The sequence below is a fragment of the Acipenser ruthenus genome, chromosome 32 (genome assembly GCF_902713425.1).
Source record: "Acipenser ruthenus chromosome 32, fAciRut3.2 maternal haplotype, whole genome shotgun sequence".
NCBI lineage: Eukaryota > Metazoa > Chordata > Actinopteri > Acipenseriformes > Acipenseridae > Acipenser > Acipenser ruthenus.
In genome coordinates, this window is record NC_081220.1 from 14,191,590 (window position 1) to 14,215,653 (window position 24,064).

The window sequence follows — 24,064 nt, forward strand, 5'->3', positions numbered from 1 at the left end:
CCTCAATATAAAGAAACTGAAACCTCAAAATGATCAATTTCTTGGTGTTTTTTTCCTCACCCACAGTGATGATAAAGAGGCTTCGTTTTCTGTGCGTTGAGCTTCACAGCCGGTGTGAAATTTGCTCTGATTACTAGAACACGTCTAACTTACTCCACTGTCCTCAAAACAGGACGCGGCCGTTTGTAGCCAAAATGAAGCATCTCGTTTGTTTCCTGTGTGAAGTAGTATTGATTTTAGAACGAATCAAATTACATAAATACAGTTCGTGTCCTGATTTTAAAAAAATACAAATTTTGATCGGTTCAACGTGGACGAAGCTTTTGAAAGATCGCCTTTTTTCACTAACCCCCAATCAACCCCCGTCCCCAAACACACACACTAAACCCAGCCCAGCAGCCATAGCTAATGCACTCCTTGTAGTGTAATGTAATCTGTCTGGTCTGGGATAGTGTTAGGGAAGCTGAGTGGAGACAGACCATGACTGTCGATTTGAACTTGAACCTCCTGAGCTAGCCTTGAACCCTTCTCAACAGCCCTTTTGTTGGGCTGTCGGTCTTAACTCTTCGAATGCCTAGACAATGCCTCCCCCGCCCCCCCCCCCCTGCATTTCTCCACTGGAGTGTGTTAACTCTTTATTAGCCTATGGGAATTTTTTTTATTTTTGTCAGGCTTAGAGAAAAAGTCCTTCAGGTTCCTGTAGCTTAAATATCATGAAGTTCTTTCTCCCAACTCCAACTTCCACAAGTAACCATACAGCAGTGAACAGAGAATTGTGAGGTTCTGGAACCCTCTCCCTAGTAATGTTGTTGAAACTGACACCCTGGGATCCTTCAAGAAGCTGCTTGATGAGATTCTGGGATCAATAAGCTACTAACAACCAAACGAGCAAGATGGGCTGAATGGCCTCCTCTCGTTTGTAAACTTTCTTATGTTCTTATGTTCTTAACACCTCAAGATCCTTTATGTACCAGCCTGCATGAAAACCTCTGGGTGTGGGAATTTCAATCTCAAAAAAAAAAAAAAAACTTTTACCGAGTTGTAAACCAGTGTATCGATCGACCCACGAACGCGGGGCTTTATTTGCCTGGCAGGATCGCTAAACCAGAGTCGGACGGGCATCGTGTCCAGACTGACCCTTCTAAAATATGGGCAGGTCTCTATCACAGCAAACAGACCCGATTCAGGCTCATAAAAGCTCTACACCTGTCATTGGGTTGCTGTGATGATTACTGACGTCAGTGTGACGTGGACAACACAAGATTCCTCGTGCAGTCTTCCAGTGCAGGTCTGTACACAGCCCTGCTCAATAGTTTTGCATCCCCCCTTGTCGAATGAATGTATTATGCTGGATATGACTACAGCTCCCAGCATGCCTCTGTGCCTGCAGCAATGGTGAGGGATGCTGGGAGCTGTAGTTACTTATGCCGTGGTGTTTGTATCACAAACGATACAGACCTCTGTTAGCTCTGGCCAAAGGTGTTGCATCACCCTATACAATTAACTTCTAGACAGAACAGACCATGTAAGTCGTGTATATATATATACATTTTTAAAAACTTTATTGGTCATTTCATAATAAAAAGGCAATTATGGTGGTTTACAAGATTGTCAAAAGCAGTGCTGTGCAAAGGGTGAGAGAGAGAGAGAGAGTGCAAACCCTTCGATAATAATAAAGGGGGCTGAGTGAATATTTATTGCCACTGCTCTGTACCTGAAAATTCAGGCTCATAGCTGTCAAAAACAAACAAACAAACACACATATAAAATATACTTTTTAAATAATCACATTTTCTTCTGTTTAAAAAAAAAGCTCCCATTTAAATGCATAGAAAGACATCAACTGTGATCAGAGAAATAATACAAATATCTATCTATCTATCTATCTATCTATCTATCTATCTATCTATGAAAACATTAAAGCGTACAGTTTGGACTCTGATTTCTAATAGTCCAAACGAGATGGCTTTTGAGTGCAGTATTCTGGAAGTGCTAATTCCTCAATGAGCAAATGAAGATTATTCCTTAATCTGTTAATTGCCATTGTCCTCTGTGTGTGTGTGTGTGTGTGTGTGTGTGTGTGTGTGTGTGTGTGTGCGTGCGTGTGCGTGTGTGTGTATATAGAGCTGCAGAATGAATGTAAAGACAAGCCTTTAAGCTGTGTCTGATTTTTAGTTTGTGTGTGAAGCAGAACTGACCTGTTAAAGTGATTCTCTAAACATTATTATTAATGAGTCATTTAGCAGACGCTTTTATCCAAAGCGACTTACAGAGACCAGGAGGGTGAACTATGCATCATCAACAACTGCTCCTGCTGCTGCAGAGTCACTTCCAATAGGACCTCGTTTGTTTTACGTCTCATCCGAAGGACGGAGCACAAGGAGGTTCAGTGACTTGCTCAGGGTCTCACACACACACACACACACACACACACACACACACACACACACACACACACACACACACACACACAGACAGGGAGTCAGTGGCTGAGCCGGGATTTGAACCTCCTGGTATCAAGACCCTTTCTTTAACCACTGGACCCCTAATGTTTGCTACGTAATAGGTTCAAAAACTTACAGACCACACAAAACTACTTCTGCTGATTGCATAGCTACTTAATTGCATAGAAAATAAAGTAAACCAGCTAAGGCATTGCTTTCCGTGTTGCAGGCACTCCTGTAGCTGTCCGATACAGTGCAGTTCTTATCTAGAAGCAAACCTTTATATTACTTAAATCCGTGTAAACTTCACTACTGACGTAATCTGCTTTAATCTCGGCAAGAAGGTTTTTTTTTTATTTATGGGTGATACTGAAATATCCTATCGGATACGACCCGATGCACTCTACCCAAATAATACGGGGGGTCGCTGCGTATTTTAAAACGGGAGAATGACGTGAATGCAGTCGCGTGGTTTCGATGCGCGTGGGGTATATATCTGGGACTTCATTCTGCGCAATTCCAGAAGTCTACCCGTGTGTTAATTTCGTGCAAAGTACAGTATTGTCACATTTTAAAACATACGATTTATCAAAGTTTGTTTTGTTTTTGTAATTTGTAGATAATGCTGCATGTGGGTGTTGGTTGCCCTCAGATTTTTTAAAAATCTTTTGGAGTGTTTTGTAGATTAACCAAACCCTGAAGCTGAAGGAACACAAAGCCAATTTTTCAAGAGCTTGAAAGCTGGTTCCAGGAGACCCCCGGGAGACCTAGTTTGAGGTTTGCTGTATCAAAACCCCCCAAGTCTCCCTACCTGGTGTGCCGCGCAGTGGCCTGAAACCTACAGTCTCCTGAAACCTGAAGCTCCAAGCCTCAGAGTGGTGGCTTCGTGTTCCCTTCAGCTTAAGACCTTCAAGATGCCATCCCATTTCAAAACCCTGCTTCACTACAGATGAAATCAAAAAGCAGTCAGGCGCATTTCCTCCTGTTTTCCAGTCCAGTGATTTCCTGCTTTGAAAAGCCATTGTCTTTGCATGATGATGATGATGATGATGATTCTGGATCCAAATCCACGTTGATTCAAACTCAAAATCCTTGACGATTCGAAGCAGATTACAGTGTATATACAAGCCCAAGTTCTTCTGAATAAAGTCACACTGAATCTCAAGTCCAAGTCATACTGATTCAAGCCATGGGGCAAAGCTTAGTGCAGGGCAGTGTGATTCTGTGCCCCACCCCCTTCCACCCCAATCCCCTGTTCTGTCAATGTAGGCAAGTCTGGATGAAAGAAACTGGCAGGGTCTTCAAAGTGGATCAGACACCAGCTAAAACTCCAGGTCTCCTTCCTCAGAGAGCGGGGATGATCTGGTCAAGGTGTGATCTATCTCTCCCTCTCTCTCTCTCTCTCTCTCTCTCTCGCTTTTCATTCCATTATCTCATCCCTCTCCTCCCCTTTGCAGAAGACCTGGAACAAAAGAAACAGGCACACAGTCAATAGGGTGGAAGCACACACTCGGACGGGACATTTTACGTTGAACGTTCTAATTTCTCAACAGTTTTTGATGGAAATGATCAAGGTGCAGGTGTCATAGATTTTAAACCTAACAAATTCAATGATAAATGACGAGACGCTGAGGTGTTTGTCAGTCTTCACTGCTGAGCGCCGTCTAGCTTGTTACAAGCGAAAGAAAAATAACAACAAGAAATGGAAACGTCACTTATTGATAATTGATGCAATTTTTCTTTTTTGTAACCATTTCATTTCTTGTTTTGCATGTCTAAATTTAGCACTGAGGTGGGTTTAAAGGTTATGGAATGCACAATTATTTATATATAATATAACGGGAGGGGTAGGGGGTAGGGGGTAGGGGGTAGGGGGTAGGAGGTAGGGGGTCCCCTAGGACCGGGGTTTGAGAAGCCCCGAGTTAGAGCCTGGTCTGGTGTCAGTGCGCAGATCTGACCGCCGCGGTGTGTTCCTGTCAGGGAATGGATTGGGGGCAAAGGTGAGGCTTGGAGAGGCTGGTACCCTCTCCGCTAAAGCAAAGCGAAAGCATGTGACGGGAATTAAACTCCGGGCTTTTTGGGGAACTGGAGAAATTACGGGAAGCTCAGACAAGGAACTTAAGATATTAAGTTTGAGAATTCTGTAAAAAAAACTAAACAAAAACGGTTCTAGCGTTCTTTTTACACAGAAGAGCTTCTTGTCAAACTGACCGTCGGTGTTGTTACAGTATCTACAGTTACATAATTAAAAACAAAACAAAACAAAAAAAATTATAAACATAATTTTGCTTTTTTAAAATTTTAAATCATGTAATCAAATAAACTGCAAAATGATATTGCTTTTAAAAAAACGGAAGCCATAATAGTAGCACAGTATTTGATTTTGAAATGTCACATTTTTCAGTTTGTCAGTTTTTCGTGAAGTATTCTTTCTGTATGGGGAAAATATTACAAAGCGGTGCTGCGTAATGCGATATGTTAACGTCAACATTATTCAGCAGGTTTTCATTCGACTTTATGAAGCAAAAATCCAGTTCATTCAACCAAACAATTTAGAACAGTGGGTTTGGATCAGGATCGGAAGAGCCCGCTCCGGCCAGACCCGATCCAGTATTTATTTGAAGTTTCTCAGTCTTATGGCTCAGTTTGGTCGGGCTGGGTTACAACTGCCATCGCATTTGTGTCTCATTCTGTGAGCAAGATTAGGAGAGGTGAAGCCGTCTGCCCCCCCCTTCCCCTCCCCCTTTTAAAAGCCGTGACAACTTCTGAACGCCACTTGTCTAATTTTCTGTCTGCTATCCTTATACACATATATACAGCAACCTTAAGCCTTGCAGAATCGGACGTTGTGTTTTGGCTTAGCTGTATAGCATTGTGAGAACAGAACAGGAGGGGAGATTTAGGGGGGGGGGGGCACGGAATTGTATTTGATTTATGCACAGACCCCCCCCCCCTCCTGTCTAGTCTCTTTTTAAATAATAAAAGCCAGACTGGAACCCATCAGTATGCCGGGTGTGCAGTAGCGACCGTCCGCCTCTCCCTTGAAGGGGTTGAATAGCAGAGGGGCACTGAGCCAACAGCCCTGCCTGTCAGCTTAACAGAAAGCCTGGCCTTGAACTTGAATTGATTCCCAGCCTCCCCCACCCCGGGAGAAAAGGAGCCTGCCCTGCCTGCACCGCACCATACCAGGCAAAAGCCAAGCCCAGAGAAGACATCTCGCATCTGGGCACTGCCGGGACCGAACCCGCTGGTCTCCTAGCAACCGTACAGTATGAGAGAGTATGGAGAACTCCACAGAAGATGGCCACACACAAACACACACACACACACACACACATATAGAGACACATGCACGCACTCACAAAGTGCTGGCGTAGATTTCAATATTGGGGGTTTAATTTAAACAGAAAGCCAATTGCTGTACTTCACTGCTGGTTTTTAATATCCAGCTATAAACCCTGGCCCGGGTTTCGTTCTGCATTTTTAAGACGGTTGTATGTACGTCATGGTGTGAGGGGGGTGGGGTGGGGGTTGTCTTACTGTACACTCTGTTGTACGTATTGTTTGAATAATCGAACTGTGAAATTGTTGATATGAAACTCCCTTCCCTTTAACTGCGCGTTTACAACACACAGTGCTGCACTGCTGTGGAGATGGAAGATATTAAGGGCTGGTTCGCGCAGGGCAGTAGAGCAAAGCCAGGTCTGCAGGAGGTCAGCTCGGAAATCCTGGATTCGGACCATTTAAACTTTTACTGTAGGCAAAAGTGGCAGTCATTACGAGCAGGAAAAATCAAACCAGTGGCATTCAGACTGGTTAATATCGCCGCTGTTTGCAGAGTGGTGTCTCTTGCAGTAAAGCGGGAGTTCGCCTGGTGATAAACCAATAATCTATTTGACCCCCTTTTGAGGTCATTTCTCGTTTTTTTTGCAACGCGTGAGAATTCTGCGTTTGATTTTTTCCTCCTCTAAACTGCATTTATAATAATTTGAGTTACTTCTGCAAAATGAAAATTCTAAACGCGCGTTCCAGATTCCCAATTTCCAAACACCGTTTCGAATGAGTAGATTTCTTTAAATAAAAAAAAAAGAGGCGTTTGGATCGTCGGAACAAAGCAGGCCTTGTTGACAGCTCGGTTAATCCGCTCCCGGTCGCTCTAATTGGCCTTTTTACTTAAGCGGGTTTAACTTTCTCAGCCTCTGCCCTGAGCCACCACGCTGACATCGCAAACAATACAGCGATTGTGCAGCTACCGTGCTTAAACGATACACGCAAAAAAAAAAAAAAAAAAAAAAAAAAAAATACCCAAAACTCATGATAAGATTTTTGTAAATTAGCCGCGTGCACATTGATCAGAACACCCCCATTGCTTCTGTAGTTCTGATTTGACGTGCGTCGGAAATCAAACCGCTAGGACTGAAACTCTCGGAAAACTGTCAAAATAGAGCGTGTGATTGTCCAATTGAAGTGATGCCTTTTAATAGGACACACATGCCTTTTAAAACAGGAAGAGAAAAGGAGCCACAAACTGCAGTAACCTAATTAAAGCGGAAAGCGGTCTAACATTTTTGTGTGTGCATGGTCGTAACGAGCTACGAGGAGAGGTCGTGTCTTCGGTTAGTTGTTTTTGAATCATCAATGGTGATGCTCGTGTTAAAATCTGGTAAAGTACAAACGACTCCTTCGTTTTCTGTGTTGGTTTGCCGCGTAACACAGATTTGAAGATTGAATAGTCAATACCGATCAGTCATATAAACACTGCAGCTATAACCCTAAGTTTGGTAGATTGACAGCTGCGGTGACGACGCTGCGTGGGCGTGTTTCTAAATCCTCGCACCCAGGCAGGTATGTAAAGGATATGACGCATCTTGAGGTGCTTTGCACACCGCTGTATCTTTTGAGACTCTAGCTCGGTTCAGGGGCGCTGGAACTAGGGGTGCTGGGGTGGAGATGCGGCAGCACCCATGGTTTTGCATGGCTGGGGTTACAGTTGCGTTCAATGGCTTTCAGCACCCCCACTTTTAAAAAATATGTCCCAGCAGCGCCTCTGGCTCGGTTCTCGTTCTTGTTAAAAGTGCCACTTTTTTTGTCGTGGGGAAAACACAGCAGCTTTGTAAAGCAGATCGCATTTGGGAGGAAGAAAGAATGACGAAAAAAGCAAATTAGGATCTTGACGAATTGCTAACGCGTCTGTCATTTTTAAAAAGGAACGTAAAGCCTCTCTCGCTTCTGCGCAAGCGCGCATCATAAATGGAACATTTACCTGCGTGAAAGCTCGACCATTTCATGCCAGCTTTCTAAGATGGTGGTCTGTATCTCACTCCGGCTGTTCGGCGCACAGTGAAGGGCAGCGGTGGGTGTGTGTGCTGAGGTGGGGCGGTGATGCAGCATGCACGATTCAGAAAACGTGACCCCCTCCGTTATAATTGGTATCTGCCAGCCTGAAAGAAAAAACACATCTCTAAGTCTTGCCCAACTGGCGATTAAAAATAGATGAAAAGACCACAGGTTTGAACCCCCTTCAATCCCCCCCCCCCCCCTCAATTCAATTCAATTCAATTCAATTCAATTCAAATTGGCTGTTTATTAGCACGACAATTAAAAAAAAGAATTGTGTTGCCAACTAAAATACATAAAGACAGAGAAAACATATCTTTTAATACTAAACAGTATCCCTTCTTCCTGTTTATTGAATAACTCCCTCCCTTCATCTATATCAAACAGTACCCCCTCTCTCCCTCTATATTAAAAAGTAGGTTTGAATCTCTTTAATCCTCTCTCTCTCTCTCTCTCTCTCTCTCTCTCTCTCTCTCTCTCTCTCTCTCTCTCTCTCTCTCTCTCTCTCTCTCTCTCTCTCTCTCTACACACACATCTTTTTCTGGTCTGTTCTCATGGCCTCAACCCATGAGCATGCAAATGACTATCAGTATGCAAATGACTATCATTATGCAAATGCATGCAAATCAAGCAGCGACCATGTGAAAATGAGTCTGGGGTGAATAAAAAAAAAACAGGAAAGGGGAAAGAGAGAGAAAAAAAGAGAACAGAATCCTCCCCGGGTGTTTGTACCCGTTTGGAGAGTGCCGGCCCGCTGCGTCGTTCGCGTTCTCTGCTTCGGAGCGTAAATCAAGACTGAGCAGTGGAAGCAGAAAATGGCCGTGCTTCTACATAACTGGTGCTCGTAAATGATAATACGCTGTTGTTTTGAATTTGGCCCATGGCCTTGCCCACTGGAGCTCGTTCGCCGCCCTTATGCTGGCAAAACTATGATTTATGAAGCAGACGAATTAGATGGATGCCTAGTGCCAGCGGGCAGGGCAAGTGTCACTTGAGAGCCACCCTCCCCTAAACAAGGCACCCTGCAAGGTGGAGAGAGACCGAGTGAACGATAAATGCTCTGAATAAAAAAGGAATATATATATTTGGTTGAAGTATTTTCTTTTCAGAAATGCAACCACGTTTTTAGTGGGTTTAAGTATCCCAAGCTAGATCCATCCAGCTTCGCATAGCTATGTATATTTTGCACCATTTTGCGCCATATCTCTGTTTGGAGAAACTAAAGCTGAGGGAACAGCGGCTTGAAAGCTGGTTCCAGGAGACCCCCGGGAGACCTAGTTTGAGGTTTGCTGTATCAAACCCCCCCAAGTCTCCCTGCCTGGTGTGCCGCGCAGCGACCTGAAACCTACAGTCTCCTGAAACCAAGTTCCAAGCCACAAAGGTCTTGGGATCGTAGCTGTGATGTTTTCGACAGAAAAACGCTCTTGTTATGTCAACTGGAACCACTTCATGTCATTCTCCTTGATCGTAGAACTTTGCACCTGCCTAGAAAAACTCATTCCAAACTCTGTTGAATCCTGGCCTTTGTTCTGTTCTTTTTCCAGCCACTTGATTTAACAGCTAGGCTACAATATAGAGCCACCTAATAAACGAGAGAGAAAAGCAAGGAAACGCAACAGAACAGGATGTCACAGCTATTTGCTATTCCGTTGGATTCTGTCAGTAAAGAGAAAAAAAGGCTCTTCTATGCAAAAGAAAAGGGGCTTTGTTTTGGGGTGGCGGGCAGAGAGGGGTGGGTTAAGTGCTGGTTGGGATAAGGCAAGGGGTACCGCTGAATGGTGGCAAAAATCCTTTCTAATTGGCACTTAACATTTTTGTTTTCGCTTAAGTAGTCCCTTATTAGAGTGTACTCTATAATTGTGGGAAAAGTGACAAGTGACATTAACAAGACCCCCCCCCCAATCTCACACTCCCCCCCCCCCCCCCCAGAAAAATACTTTTTTGTTTTCAGTGTCCCTAAAAGGTGTGGGGCGAGGAGGGGGAGGGTGAGAAGGGGCAGGAGGGATGGAACATGGAAGGCAAAATATACCCTTGTAGATTAATCCACTTTAATTATGGACGTTTGTGTTTAATGTCTCATCTTTTTACATATGGTAATTCTCGAAATAAAAGTGGTAAATAAGTGGTAACAAACTCTTGTTTGTTTAAGTCAGTATTTCTTCTGTTTAAACGGAACAGTTACATAAACTGTGAAGGTAATTTAGATCTTTTATTTAACATCATGTAATCAAAGAAAATGATCTTGCATAAAGTCTACCAGAAGGAAGCCATAATAGTAGTATTTCATGTTAGATTTCAAAATGTCACATTTTTCAAGTATATGGGGAAAACTATACAAAGCGGCGGTGTGTAATTCAATAGGTTAACATTATTCACCAGGTTTTCATTCGACTTTATGAAGCAAAATGACTTAATTCTATAGGGTGATGCAAAAGCCACAGCTGTAGACGCTTTCCCGAACTAGCGATCCCATTTTCTTATTGCAAGCTTCTCGTCGATTTCAATATGTAACCAGGAGACAATAAAATCCTACTATCGGCTTGTCTCGCCAACAAGCCAACACTGCAGGACTTGAGAACACAGTGTCTGGTTGCTCTTCAAGCCTGGTAAATAGACCCCTTTGTGGACCGGCTCAATTGACTGTGCAGTTGACTGGGATGGTGGGGGGTGGTGGGGACAATGGCTGCGTTTGCTACAGCTGACACTTCGGGTAGCTGCCTGCTTCTCCCGGCTCACGCAGCATAAAAGCCACAGCGAGCAAGTCAAGCATTCACGTTGGGCGACGAGTCTAGTCTGATTGTTAAACCGTCGCTCCGACGCGGGAGTGCAAGCAGAAGAGTTAAAAAGCCTGTTTTCAGTGTCTCGGAGTGACTTTAGTCTGGATTAAGATACAAAAGACCCCCCCCCCCCACACACACACACCCCCAGTCTTTGTATCTCAATTCAGTCCAGACTTTTCAATTCTTTCTCTACACACCGCAGGCCTTAGTAGTCAGGATATATTTTATTTGCATGTTGACTGCCTACTGCCATATTATTGCAGCTAGCCTTTTTTGTTTTTATGACAAGTTTATAAAAAAAGTCTATCTATCTATCTATCTATCTATCTATCTATCTATCTATCTATCTATCTATCTATCTATAAATATTTATTTCAGGATGTTTCAGACAAACACCATGATGCCTGAAGGTTTAAATAGAAAGGAATAGTAGTTTTTTTTTTACATCAGTAACTGTGTAGCCATCACAAACCTAATAGATTTCAGCAGAAATAAGTGAGTGTAGTTCTACCACCGTGGCATCAAAAGCCTTCAAGCACCTCCGCTGTTTGTTTTCAAACACGCTTTCCCTTGACCAAGGTGCGTTGAACACAGTGAAACGTGGGGAAGTTGGCTCTTTTGGGGCACAAACTTCTGGCCGTGTTTTTACAGAATCATTGTGAATCCTGTACTTGTCTCTGCTGCTTGAACTTTTTCAGCATGCTTTGTGTTTGGGGCACAGCAATGCTTCGTTTCTGCTGGAGGCGTTCTTGTCGTGGGTTTGCCACACGGTCTGTTTATTCAAGACTGAATGAGGAAAGTGATTGTTTCTGAGGAGGAAAGTGTGGCAGGTGTGTGTGTGTGGATATTGTTTGGCTGATACAATCTAATTGCAGGTCTCAGACAGGTAAGGTTTCACTCCCCTCCTGCCTCATGATGAACAGATGTGTTTGATTTTCACACAGAGCAGTTTTTCATCCATAGCTTTAGCTAGAGCCTGCTCTGTTGCGACTAAGAGAAAGGGGGCTCCCTCCAGTCCAGAGCAGGCTTGAGGCACGGAGACTGAACTTCTCCCTCCCTCCCTCCCTCACCCCCCTAAGAGAAAGGGTGCTCCCTCCAGTCCAGGGCAGGCTTGAGGCACGGAGACTGAACTGCTCCCTCCCTCACCCCCCTAGGAGAAAGGGTGCTCCCTCCAGTCCAGGGCAGGCTTGAGGCATGGAGACTGAACTGCTCCCTCCCTCCCTCACCCCCCCCCCCCCCAAGAGAAAGGGTGCTCCCTCCAGTCCAGGGCAGGCTTGAGGCACGGAGACTGAACTGCTCCCTCCCTCCCTCCCTCACCCCCCCCCCCCCTAAGAGAAAGGGTACTCCCTCCAGTCCAGGGCAGGTTGCCAATACCAGCCTCTGAAAATGAATCAGTTTCACACAAAGGAGCTTTCTTACCTTTCCGTCCTCACACTCCGCAGTCCCATCTTCATCCCATCTCTTTCTCTTCGTTTGTTTGGGTGTCTGTCTGTCTGTGTGTGGGTGTGCGTGTGTCGGGTCTTTGTATTCTTGTTGTCTTCCGTTGTGGTTTTTGGCCCCCCCTTTTGCCCCCCCTTGCCCCCCCCCCCCCCTTTGCCCCCCCACATCAGGAGTGTAATGGGATTCTTGTTACTTTCGGTTATCTAGCTTTATGAAGAATGTACAACACTCATACAGCTAGATAACCAAAGATAACAACCAACCCCTAGCCTGTCCTCCTCTGGAAGCAGCATGGCTGGCAGAGCCCGCACCTAGCAAGTGAAAGAAGACAGAGAAAACAGGGTTGAGACTTCTATATTAACAGAAGAGTGACGCTTCCATCTTTCTCTGAAGTAACAGTCAAACTGATTTTAACAAGGAAATACGTTTGACTCGTATCTCCAATTATGTGTTGGCCATTTTTTTCTGTCCGTCCTGGAGTTTTATATTTGAATGCTCAATCTGTTGCAAAGGAACACGGGTAATTCATTCAATCCACGTGTATTATAGCAAGGGCTGAATTCACGGTGAATGACTGCAGAACTCAGGAGGCAGTGCGTGGGATTATCAGGCGTTCTTGCTGTGGTATTCAGCTGGAATTCATGCTGGAGTTGCGGCTAATGTTTTGAAGTGTTGCCGGTGTAAGATCCTCCATGCTGTGTGGATTGTGGTCTGATGCGCTGGCAAACTGTGACACACTCGTTGGTTACTGCTTTCTCCCACCTTAACTCAAAAGAAATCCGTTTTGGCATTTTTTTTTTTTTTTTTTTTTTGAGGTCGATAAGTTAGCGACGCAAACAATAACGCTGCTTTGATAGCTAGAAAAACCGGATGCTGAGTTTGAAGCTTTGAAATGTTATTGTTTTCAAATGTACATTCAGTGCGGCACAAAGTATTATTTTGCTGTTGTTAAAGAACACAGAAATAGCAAGAATGTGTTCGATTTGAGGATTAGAGAACTGTACACGAGATTCAACGAAAGCGAAAACTCAAAACGAGAGGCAACATAGTGTGACACCTCACCAACCCGCGGGTCCACTCTACTCAGCTACAGCTGTGCTCAAAAGTTTTGCATCCCCGAGAATTTTAGGGTTGAGACATATGCGTCTTTCATAGTGGACCACCATCACAAAGCGCTTTACAGAGGTAGGCTGTGAACTGCGCATTATATGCAGAGTCACTTACGATAGGACATTGATATGAACATAATTTAGATATTTTTATTTTACATCATTTAATCAAAGAAACTACAAAACGATATCGCAAAAAAAGAAAAGTCTACCGGAAGGAAGCCATAATAGTAGCACAGTATTTCATGTTAGATTTCAAAATGTCAGTTTTTTTCCATTGTGGTCAAGTATGGAAAACTACAAAGCGGTGGTGTGCAATTCAATATGTTAACATTATTTATAGCAGGTTTTCATTCGACTTTATGAAACAAAATGAGTTCATTCTACAGGGTGGTGATGCAAAACTTTTGGTCACAGCTGTAGTCCACCCTATTGTCATATCAAGCTAAACCCATATCCTAGCAGATGCACCAAAAAAACACCAGTGTGAAAGATGCCAAGCGATCGAATCCGTGCGCCCCTTTCTATACCCTATTCTGGGCTGTGATTTGTCCTTATAAGCCCCACCTGGTATCACTGTCCCATGGCCGGGTCTTCTTTCAAAGGGGGCGGGGTCTCAGAGACCCGCCTCTCCTATCGCTCAGCATTCACTGCAGAGGAAGCATCTCGGTGTGGCACGGACCGGATTTTGAAGCAACCGGACCAGTGGAGTGGATCCAGCTGTGAGATGATTCTTAACTGGAAGCTCCCAGTTCAATCCCAGCTCAACCACTGACTCACTGCGTGTGTGTGTGTGTGTGTGACTCTGAGCAAGTCACTTCACCTCCTTGTGCTCCGTCCTTCGGATGAGACGCAAAACAAAGCGAGGTCCTATCAGAAGTGACTCTGTAGCATTATTAATGACTAATTAGTAATAATTGATGATGCGTTGCGCTTAGGTTTTCCTGTTTTAAAACGACAACGCTATAGCTTGCAACCCCTCGCAAAATAATAACCTTGCAATGCCCATGTCTGTATCGCATCTGATACAGCGCTTAGCCATCCCTTCATGCTATTGTTTATTAAATCCAGCCTCACAAACCAGAATATTTCACACGCAGTACATTATGACAGAAAAAAGTGTTTTGCACAAGAAACGGAATCTAGTTATATAAATATAGCAGCTTTGGTCCTTTCATAAGCGCTCGGGCGTTAAAGGCTTAAGCACATATTTATTACTGGGAAGAGCCACTGGTATGAAAAGTTAATGGTCAGTCTGTTTAATAGATCTAGACCCTTGACTCTGCGCTGTATTCTATTCGTTTATTTTCATTTGCATTGGTGGTCGGGTTTTTTTTAATATATATTATATATATATTTCACTCACATGCTACTTATAAATATCTATTTTTAAAATGTAAATATATATGGAAGAATGCTTCGAGTAATACTGCTCTTAAAATTTTAAATAAAAATGAAATTGAAAAGCTGAGTGATCTCAACTAAAAACTTCAAGAATAACGTGTGGAGTCTTGCATGAGATGACGATGCAGTTATGATCATTTTTCTAATTATTATACCTTTAATAAAATGCACGCTATTAGTAAGAGTGCATTTTCTACTGCTTAAAAAAAGAGTTCAATTTAATAAAAGATGTTCTAACATACAAAACTATCGGCACAGAGTTTTGGGTGCCGTAATTTGACATTCACTCTCTATATAACAGAACACAGCGCATCTGTCTGAGCCGTCTACATACAAGCGATCAGATAATAAAATGTGTCTTTTAAACTAGTTTGGAAAACAAAATTCCGCTAACACGGGATAATTTTGTCTGTAAATTTTGTGTTAGCTGGTTGTCACTGTATTTATCGTTAAAATATTTATTTTCCCTATTGTATCAGTCAGTAACACACGAGATAGTGATGTAACATTATTATTATTATTATTATTATTATTATTATTATTATTATTATTATTATTATTATTATTATTATTATTCAAATCAATTTTAAGCCATGATGTGAACTTCAGAAATCACACATGAATTTACTTGTAGTCATTATTTTAGGAAAAGAAAGAAAAATGACTTGTTTGCCTTTGAACCACGAATGAACTTTTAGTTACTGTGAAAGGCGCTATATAAAATAAAGATTGATTGATTGATTGATTGATTATAAATAGATTATAAATTCCTTAATCGTTCTGTACATTATTGCTGATGGTATTCGACGTGTGTTGTCTATTCAAAACCATTTTTTTTCAATACAGTACGTAAATATAAACTAGCATTTTAATATGTGTGTGTGTTTTGTTTCAATCGGATCTTTTAGATATATTTTTTATTGTTAAAAGCCACTTTCTTCAAACGTGTACAGTGATCACATATTATACAACAAGGGTACAGCATGCATGCCGATTTATTATTAAATATATTGCACGGTGGAATTGATTTGTAGCACAATGCATTTACATGCTGTGAAGAATTATTTTGATTTGAGTTGTTTTTTTTGTTTTTTTTTTAAAAAAAAGCATTAGGGGCTGAAATGAAAACGGTATTTATTTTCCTTACATTATCCAAAGTAATAAAATAAACCCTCCGAAACACGTTGCCAAGATTGATCAATAATGCAATACAGAACACGAATATTTACCTTCATCGATTACAGTTGTCTTACGAGGGACACATTTGTAGCAACCACGATAAACTAGATAAAAAGAGAAAAAAAATGTAAAGCCCAACATTTAGAAATATATCATATAAAACATGTTATAAACACATTTCGATGTTTTATTGAACTGGTTTTATAGACACGCATTATAGTGTAAAGCATATACAGAATACTCAAATCCCTTTATGTTGCACAGTGTTTGTCCTAAAACACTAGAATCTCAATGCAGCCCTGTAGCATTGCAAGGTTGTTTCAACAGAACCAATACACGCGTCTTAGTGTAAAATACTGATCTGACCAAATAAATACATAACATTAATATTAGGTGCAGATACTAAAAGACAAGAAAACGGTCATTTTCAAATATCTAGGACATTGGAACACTCTGCTCGTGCTGAAGATGTGTTCTGATTATCGAAGCGACGCAGCTGATTTAATAATAATAATAATAATAATAATAATAATAATAATAATAATAATAATAAATGGATCTTGAGATTCATGCAACCGTGTTTTGAAATTTAAGAACGCGCACTGAATTCTGTTTTAACAAACGGCGGTTCCGGTTCAGCACCGTGGCTAGTGGACAGCTACCCCGCGTCAATGGCTAATCGCCCGGGTCCAACTGCTGAAATAGGGAAAATGATAATAATAATAATAATACTATATTGGAGAGCTAACTTTAAACTTGCAGATGGACTCAAAAGGGTCAATTTCTCCAGACCCCCTATTGTATATAACAAATACGATAGAATCTGTAAAATGATCGGCACTGAAATATAAATATTCTCTTGTGTTGCGACCCTGCATTTACCAGCCGCAGTCTCTGATACCTGGGTGGGTTGAATTCCTTTGTCGAGGATTCCCTATCAGCAGAAAAAAAAAGAAAATGCGGCGGTGTTCGGTCCCTTGTTTCCCGGTTCGCGAATCTGATCAGTCCGCTGTTGTCTTGTCCGGGTCGAGTCCCCGGTCCGGTGGTTCTCCGCAGCGCGCCGTCAAACGCACTGTCTGACTCACCGCGAGAAAAGGGCAGTTAATTCATTCATCCAACAAGGCTACTGCGATCCCCGCCTGCTATTGGTGGAGCCGCGGCTGTGACGTCATTGACCCTGTCAACTCATCAATGGAATTCTGCATTCGGTTCTGAGCGGAGGGGAGTTTGCTGGCGCCCTTGGATGCGGTTTTAATTAAACTACTGTAGTTCGACCACCTCTTTTGGGATAATGGGCTCAGCCATAACTGTTGCAAAATGGTACAGCATTTTTGTCGACAGAGATATCTTTTTTAAAAACGTTGAGGTTATTTCAAGCTTAACAGTTTTTTTTTAAAAAATCGTCCGGAACCTTTCTTCAATGTATTATTAGCGTGTGATCATAATATATAGCCAGCCTATCTATCGAAGATATTGTATTTCAATTAGTTATATATATACAAACATTCAAATTATTTGCATTTGCAATAATGATTATCTTCAAACTGAATATATTTTGTTTATTACGCGTACAATATAGAAAACGACCCTCCAATGGTATACCGTACCATAGATTATATAAGGTTAATTTTGTACATTTTTTTAAACTTCTGAATGCACCTAGTAAACAATATGAATGAATTCACATGTTTACCATCAGACTGGAGAACGCAATTAAAATCCAGGCACGTTTATTCATTAAACAACAACACGAGGCACTTCTCAAAGGATATTACACAGAAATGTAATACTGACTGAATAAACTAAAAGTCAACGAGGCTTTAACAGGTGACTGAGACGTAACATTCCACCGCGTTTCGAGAATCCGGCATCGTTTTCTGCTTTTTTAGAAAGAGCACATGGTCTCACTAAAACCCATTTTTAATGCGATTTTTTTTTACCAGATTAGAGCATAAATTGGTCATCAAAAAATATGTTAGGTTTTGGGTTCAAATGTGTTTCGATTGTTATATGTACTTAAAACCTAAACCATTTTGAAACTAGCGACAAAATACATCTCTGGCCAAAAGTGTTTGCGTCACCCTGTGGAATGAACTCGTGTTGATTCATAAAGTCGAATGAAACCTGCTGGAATGATGTCACGTTAACATATTGAATTACACGCCGCCTTGTCTTTATTAACAACAATGTGAAAATGTGACATGAAATTCTGTTCTACTGTTGTGGCTACATTGTGGTAGGCTTTGTTTGCGATATCATTTTGTAGTTTCTTTGATTACACGATGATAAATGAAATATCTAAACCAACACACACACTCCACACGTGTACAAGTCTTGTTTCAAACCCCGTCGTGGGTCGCAAAAACAGCTCACTTTTAAAAGCTTTTATTTTATAATATTTGAAAGCAAAAAAAAAAAAAAAAAATCGAAAGGTCATTTAAAAAATACAAACTCGAGCTCCAGAATGCGTAAATGCAATATAATTTTTTTATTCTTATTCTTAATATTACAACAAACTAAAATAAATGACACGTCTTATTTAATACATAATCTCAATTTGCTCTCGGCAGTGTACAGCGATCATAATAAGATTATTATTAAAGAAACGCATTTGGAGATTTACGCTGACCGCGGTGACCATTGCAAATCACACCATTTTCCCTCGATTGCTTTATTCTGAAAAAAAAAACACGTTCCAGCAGCTCGGCCCTCACAAACACAAAAAACAAAACAACAACAACAACAATGACAACTAAAAAAAAACTTAAGTTGTGTTTGTCAGCAAACAAATGTCTAACAAATATGAATGGGCGGATTATATATAGTGTGCGCGTGTGTTCCAACACCCCCATTGCTTCTGTAGTTTTTGATTGGTCGCGCGTCTGAAATCAAACCACTGGGACTGAAAATCGTCAAAACAGGCAAATTTGTCTAATTGAATTGATGCCTTTAATCGGCCACCCGTGCAATTCATTTAAAACAGTAAAGAGAAAAGGAGCACAGAGCCACACACGGTAAAACGCAGGAGACTTTTTAGAAGTGGTTTAAGACGCCTGTTTAAAGCACAAAGCGGTCTGACGTTTTCACACAAGTGCCTATATATATATATATATATATATATATATATATATATATATATATATATATATATATATATATATATATATGTGTGTGTGTGTGTGTGTGTGTGTGTGTGTGTGTGTGTGTGTGTGTGTGTGTGTGTGTGTGTGAAAAAGGAATTAGCTCAAGGATGGGCTTGTAGTCTGAAACGTCCTGATATTATTATTGTTATTATTATTATTATTATTATTATTATTATTATTGACATTTTTGTGGACCTACATGACCTTTTTCTTTTTGGTTCTGCACCAATAGTTTCCCTTATTCATATATATATATATATATATATATATATATATATATATATATATATATATATATATATATATATATATATAATGTCTTCCACTGCGTTCATTATTTGCAGCCCTGTTCTGTTTAAAACCTGCGCGGTTCAATCTTTTGGAACATTGGATTGAAACGGTAATATCGAAAAGGTTAAAAAAAAATACAATAACGAGACTTCTACAGCACAACTCAGAAAAAGGGTTATTTTTCATAGCCTGGGCAAAAGGGGGGTTGTGGGAATACGATTGTGCAGGTGTATATTCCTGGCGCGATGTATACTTGTATACAACGCGTGATGATGTAAAAAAAAAGATTTGATGATAACACTCAACCGCTGATAACCATTGTGATGTCATAAGGACCGTTCCGCATTCCACTGTGTGATGTAAGTCACATGTCGACCCATGCGGTAAAGGTGTAGATTGCGTGTATATATGAGGAATGCAATGTTTCAATCAATGAACAATGGTGCTGTGTAAAGCACTAAAATGGTTTACCTGCATCACGTGGTCTCTAGGCATCGTTGTGGAGGACAGTACTGTACCTGTAATACAAACGATAAGTATGGTTAGCCAATCAGCACACGACCACGCCGCTTCGTCAACCAATCAGCGGAGCTTTGGCGATTAAATACACCAACCTGCTTTTGTAACGTCGTTAAAAATAAAAAAAAAACGATTCAATGTGCTGTTATTTACTGCATAACCCTAGTTCGCTTGATTCAAACTGGTACAGTCGTCTCTACCTTGCTTTTATAGAAAATGGTTTTTTTTTTTTTTTTGGTAATCTCCCTTTTCAGTCGGAGGTTGTTTTTTTTTAATGTCTTTATTTAAAGGGGAGAGGTGCGGTTGCAGCCATTGCAACATGCATCCCTTTGCCCGCGCATTAGCCAGTATTAAAGCCTATATTTTCACAGGTGAATAAGCTGCGTCCTGTTGCACGTATGTCATGTCGTGTTATGTTATGTAACTAATGCAAAAATTAATTTAAAAAAGCGAGAAAATCCTAACGATTTTATATATATATATATATATATATATATATATATATATATATATATATATATATATATATATATATATTTAAACTTTCTGTACTAAGTCTAAATACTGAGTCAAAATTTCCATCAGTGGAGATGAAGAGTTTCAAAATTCTCTTTGTTTTTATCTACACTGTAAGATACCTTTAATATTGACTTAATAACTGTATTTGGAGATTAATTCTAGTGTATATTTCCGTATTATTAAAGGTACATCATTTTTTTTTTACACTAATATTGAACAACGTTTACCATGATTTTAAAAAAATCAGGTCAATAAGGTACATTTTTACAGTGTATCTATTAACATCGTTTTACATTATTATTTATTTATGAGCAGACGCCCTTATCCAGGGCGACTTACAACTGTTACAAGATATCACATTATTTTTACATACAATTACCCATTTATACAGTTGGGTTTTTACTGGAGCAATCTAGGTAAAGTACCTTGCTCAAGGGTACAGCAGCAGTGTCCCCCACTGGGGATTGAACCCACAACCCTCCGGTCAAGAGTCCAGAGCCCTGACCACTACTCCACATACATCTCTTTATAATAGACACTATTATATCACACTTCAGTAAAAGGTCATTCTGCCCCACGTTTTGAACTTAATAACGTAGTGACGTTTGAAGAAATAGCTCGCCAATAAATAAAATGGTCTACTGCAATAAATAAATCAAATAAATAAATATATAGATAAATAAATACACAAACGGGTCCAAATGCCGTTGGTTTTATAATAATATTTTAAATAAGGTGCGATAGCTGAACATTAATACCTGTCCTACCCATATTAAGTCTTTGTGTTTCCAGCGGACCACTCGCTGTTTGATTCTATACTCTTAGAAAAAAAAAAAAAAAAGATTCTTCAAGGGTTCTTTATAGCATTCAATGGTTTCATATAGAACCGTTTTCATTCTCAAGTCAAAAAATAGCATCAGATCACAACAAAAACATAAAATCCTCAATCTGGATCCTTTTATAATCTACTATTTAGGAATATTATGCAGTTACCACGTAGAATTTTCACGGGCATTTAAAAAAAACATTACAAGTAAATGCAATAGGTCATTTTGACAGTAAAGGTTCTATGTGTAAAAACAGCAACACAAGCCATATCAAAATCTGATGCTTTCTTCAGTGAAACGTGACGCGCGCAGCTACAGTAGTTCCAGGCCTGCCGCAGGAATCATATTCTTGGTATAATGTCGTCTCCTCGTAGGCCTACATTTTAACAAACAGGCAAATCAGCCGGTAATCTCTGAGTGATCTGTGATTGCATTGTTGAACACGGACCGCAGTGTGCTTATAAACAAGCCCCCCTTTTTCTATTAATTTAACTATTATTACATAACACGCAATAAATACGAGGTGTATCGTTATTTTGAATGTGTACGGCCTGGATAACGGGTACTGTTGGTCAGTGGGTGTCTTTTTTCATAGGAGTACTAAGCACACACACAGAGACACACACACACACTGACACACACACACACACACACTGACACACACACACACTGACACACACACACACACTGACACACACATACACACACACTGACACACACTGACACACACACACGCACACACTGACACACACATACACACACACACACACACACACACACACACTGACTCATTTTCTAAACCGTTTCTGTGATATCCATGTGTGCTTAATGTAACACATACTTTTTTTGCAAACAAGAAAAAGCGTTTTGGTGTTTTCGGAATGTGTCACCCCTCAAGAGAACACTGTATTTAAAACGAAACACATAAACACGAATAGGATACTGTACCACTATTGCACGAACTGTGTACGCTTCGCATGATTTAAAATGAAATATATCTTCAAAGCAACTGAATCTAGTACAATGTGTATTATTATTATTATTATTATTATTATTATTATTATTATTATTATTATTATTATTATTATTATTATTATTATTATATAAGTATATTCATCTAAAACGAAGCCAATGCAAATACGATGCACATCAAAAGTATTCCACCCAAATGTTTGATTAGCGAAGCTTGCACAGGAACATCCGGGTCCATTCTTTTATATAATATAGAATCCCCACAACAGGTTGCAAAGTCTTGCATAAGCGGTCCAGGGTCGACGTTCTGCTGTTTAATCCTGGAATGCCGAGTGCAGGTGTTTGAACCTACGTGACGTAATCAGCCCTGGTTATTTGCAGAGGCAGAGTGACATGCAAAGGATTTTTTTTTTTTTTTTTTTTTTTTGCATTTGCATGCATGGGACGCGCACCGTGTATAATAAACACACGCGGCTGACACGCATTGGAAACGTATGGACGTTCATACGTGACCTATAATGAACACACCTGATGAACTAACGCATCTTTTGATGAAATAAAGGCAGATTGCATTTGTCTCGGATCTCAGATGAGCATGCAAGTTATATTATAAAAAGTGCAGATTAAAACTGCCGAATATTCAAATACATTTTTGTATATATATATATATATATGCTATATCTCGAGCACATATAGACCTATATGTGTGTGTTATGTGTGTGTGTTATTCAATATCAGATTTTGGAAATATATGTCTATAGATAGACAGATAGATTGATTCTTCTCTATACCACAGCTTCTTAACCCTATAACATGTTTATATATAAATAAGGGCGGGTATAGGTTATGCAGGTATACGAGAAAATGGGACAGACGGTTTTTGCAATGCAATATCTCAACTAACTGAATGCTTTTGCTTTTTCAAAGACGCCTCTGTTTATCCATGCACATGAAATCGTTGCGCATTTCAACTTTGCCTGCACGCACGCACATCTCGGCCATTATATATATATATATATATATATATATATATATATATATATATATATATATATATATATATAGGAATTCAATGACAGATTTCGCAATCTGACAGGTCATGTTTCCTTACAGTTAAACGGCGATCGTCTTCTTCGCTTTTGGAATCGGACAGTTTCTGGCCTCGCTGCTCTTTCCAGATTATAAACCGCGTGTGTCGGATTTGGGGAGACTTCAGTTTTGCCACCGTTTGAAACTACAGGGTGCATATTTGAATTTCAGAGAAGGGAGCGAGCGGATCACACGCCCTTTCTATTCGACCTCTTTCTAGAAGCGTGGTAGTAACACTTTTGGTATTTTCCGTTAGAAAAAGGTATTTAAACGCATCAGTTGTGTGCAGTCTGATACGGTGGATAAACGAGGGTATGGCACGGCCAAATATGTCAATGTTTATGATTCATCATAAAACGACGCTGTACGCTCTATACAACACTACAGGCGAGAATACTGCTTGCTTGCACCGATCAGCCGGTGCTATTGATGTAATTGCCCCCCCCCCCAAAAAAAAAACAAAAAAAACAAGACTAAAACGGGTTGGGTTTTGCCGATAAGACACTAAACCGCTATTGTGTGTTCATAAAGTGTGATAATTGCCGTACTTACCCTTCGGTTTGCAGGCGAGGCAGCGAGGGTAGAAAGCGTTGCACGTCCATCCATCCCAACCAGCAGGTCGGTGTAAAAAGCAGTGAACGCTGATGCGCAGGCGCTCTCACTCTCTCTCTCTCTCTCTCTCTCTCAATCTCTCTCTCTCTCTCTCTCCTCCCGCAAAGCAAGCTCGTGTGCCGGTCGCGTCGTCTGTATAATCTCCCTCTCCCATCTCTTAAAAAAAAAATATATTGAATATGTTCTGGCGTCTCACACGCTTTGAAATATACCCACCGCTGGCCCGTCCCATCGATGACACGGCGCGGGAAGACTCCCCACCTCCTGAAATGTAGCCCCCAAAATAATATAAAGGAGTAAATATATCCCCCTCCCCTCCTCCTCCTCCTCCTCCTCCTCCTCACCTCCCTCTCTTTCTGTTGCTGTCATTTTCTGCCTGCCTTTCGCATTTCAAATGAC

At 40.8% G+C, this 24,064-nt stretch overlaps 1 protein-coding gene and 2 long non-coding RNA genes across 4 annotated transcripts in view; 1 reads left to right on the plus strand and 2 right to left on the minus strand.

Annotated features, from left to right (window-relative positions):
• Positions 1-9,141, plus strand: part of LOC117965069 (versican core protein-like) — an 85,310-nt gene extending 76,169 nt beyond the window's left edge. Inside the window, exon 15 of the transcript XR_009309728.1 lies at positions 9,019-9,141. The gene's annotated coding sequence lies outside the window, so the exon portion shown is untranslated. The remainder of the gene's footprint in view (positions 1-9,018) is intronic.
• LOC117970825 (uncharacterized) lies at positions 1,546-12,136 on the minus strand. The gene is made up of 3 exons (XR_009309730.1): positions 11,981-12,136; positions 7,708-7,885; positions 1,546-3,906 (listed from the first exon to the last, which is right to left on the minus strand). It is a non-coding gene; the product is annotated as an uncharacterized LOC117970825 (long non-coding RNA).
• A 38-nt stretch (positions 12,137-12,174) lies between these two features.
• LOC131703228 (uncharacterized) lies at positions 12,175-23,810 on the minus strand. 2 transcript variants are annotated; one of them, XR_009309732.1, is made up of 4 exons: positions 23,606-23,810; positions 19,599-19,645; positions 15,744-15,797; positions 12,175-12,312 (listed from the first exon to the last, which is right to left on the minus strand). It is a non-coding gene; the product is annotated as an uncharacterized LOC131703228 (long non-coding RNA). The 2 variants fall into 2 exon arrangements; XR_009309731.1 differs by having other exon boundaries at positions 12,175-15,797.
• Between the last annotated feature and the right edge of the window lie 254 nt (positions 23,811-24,064).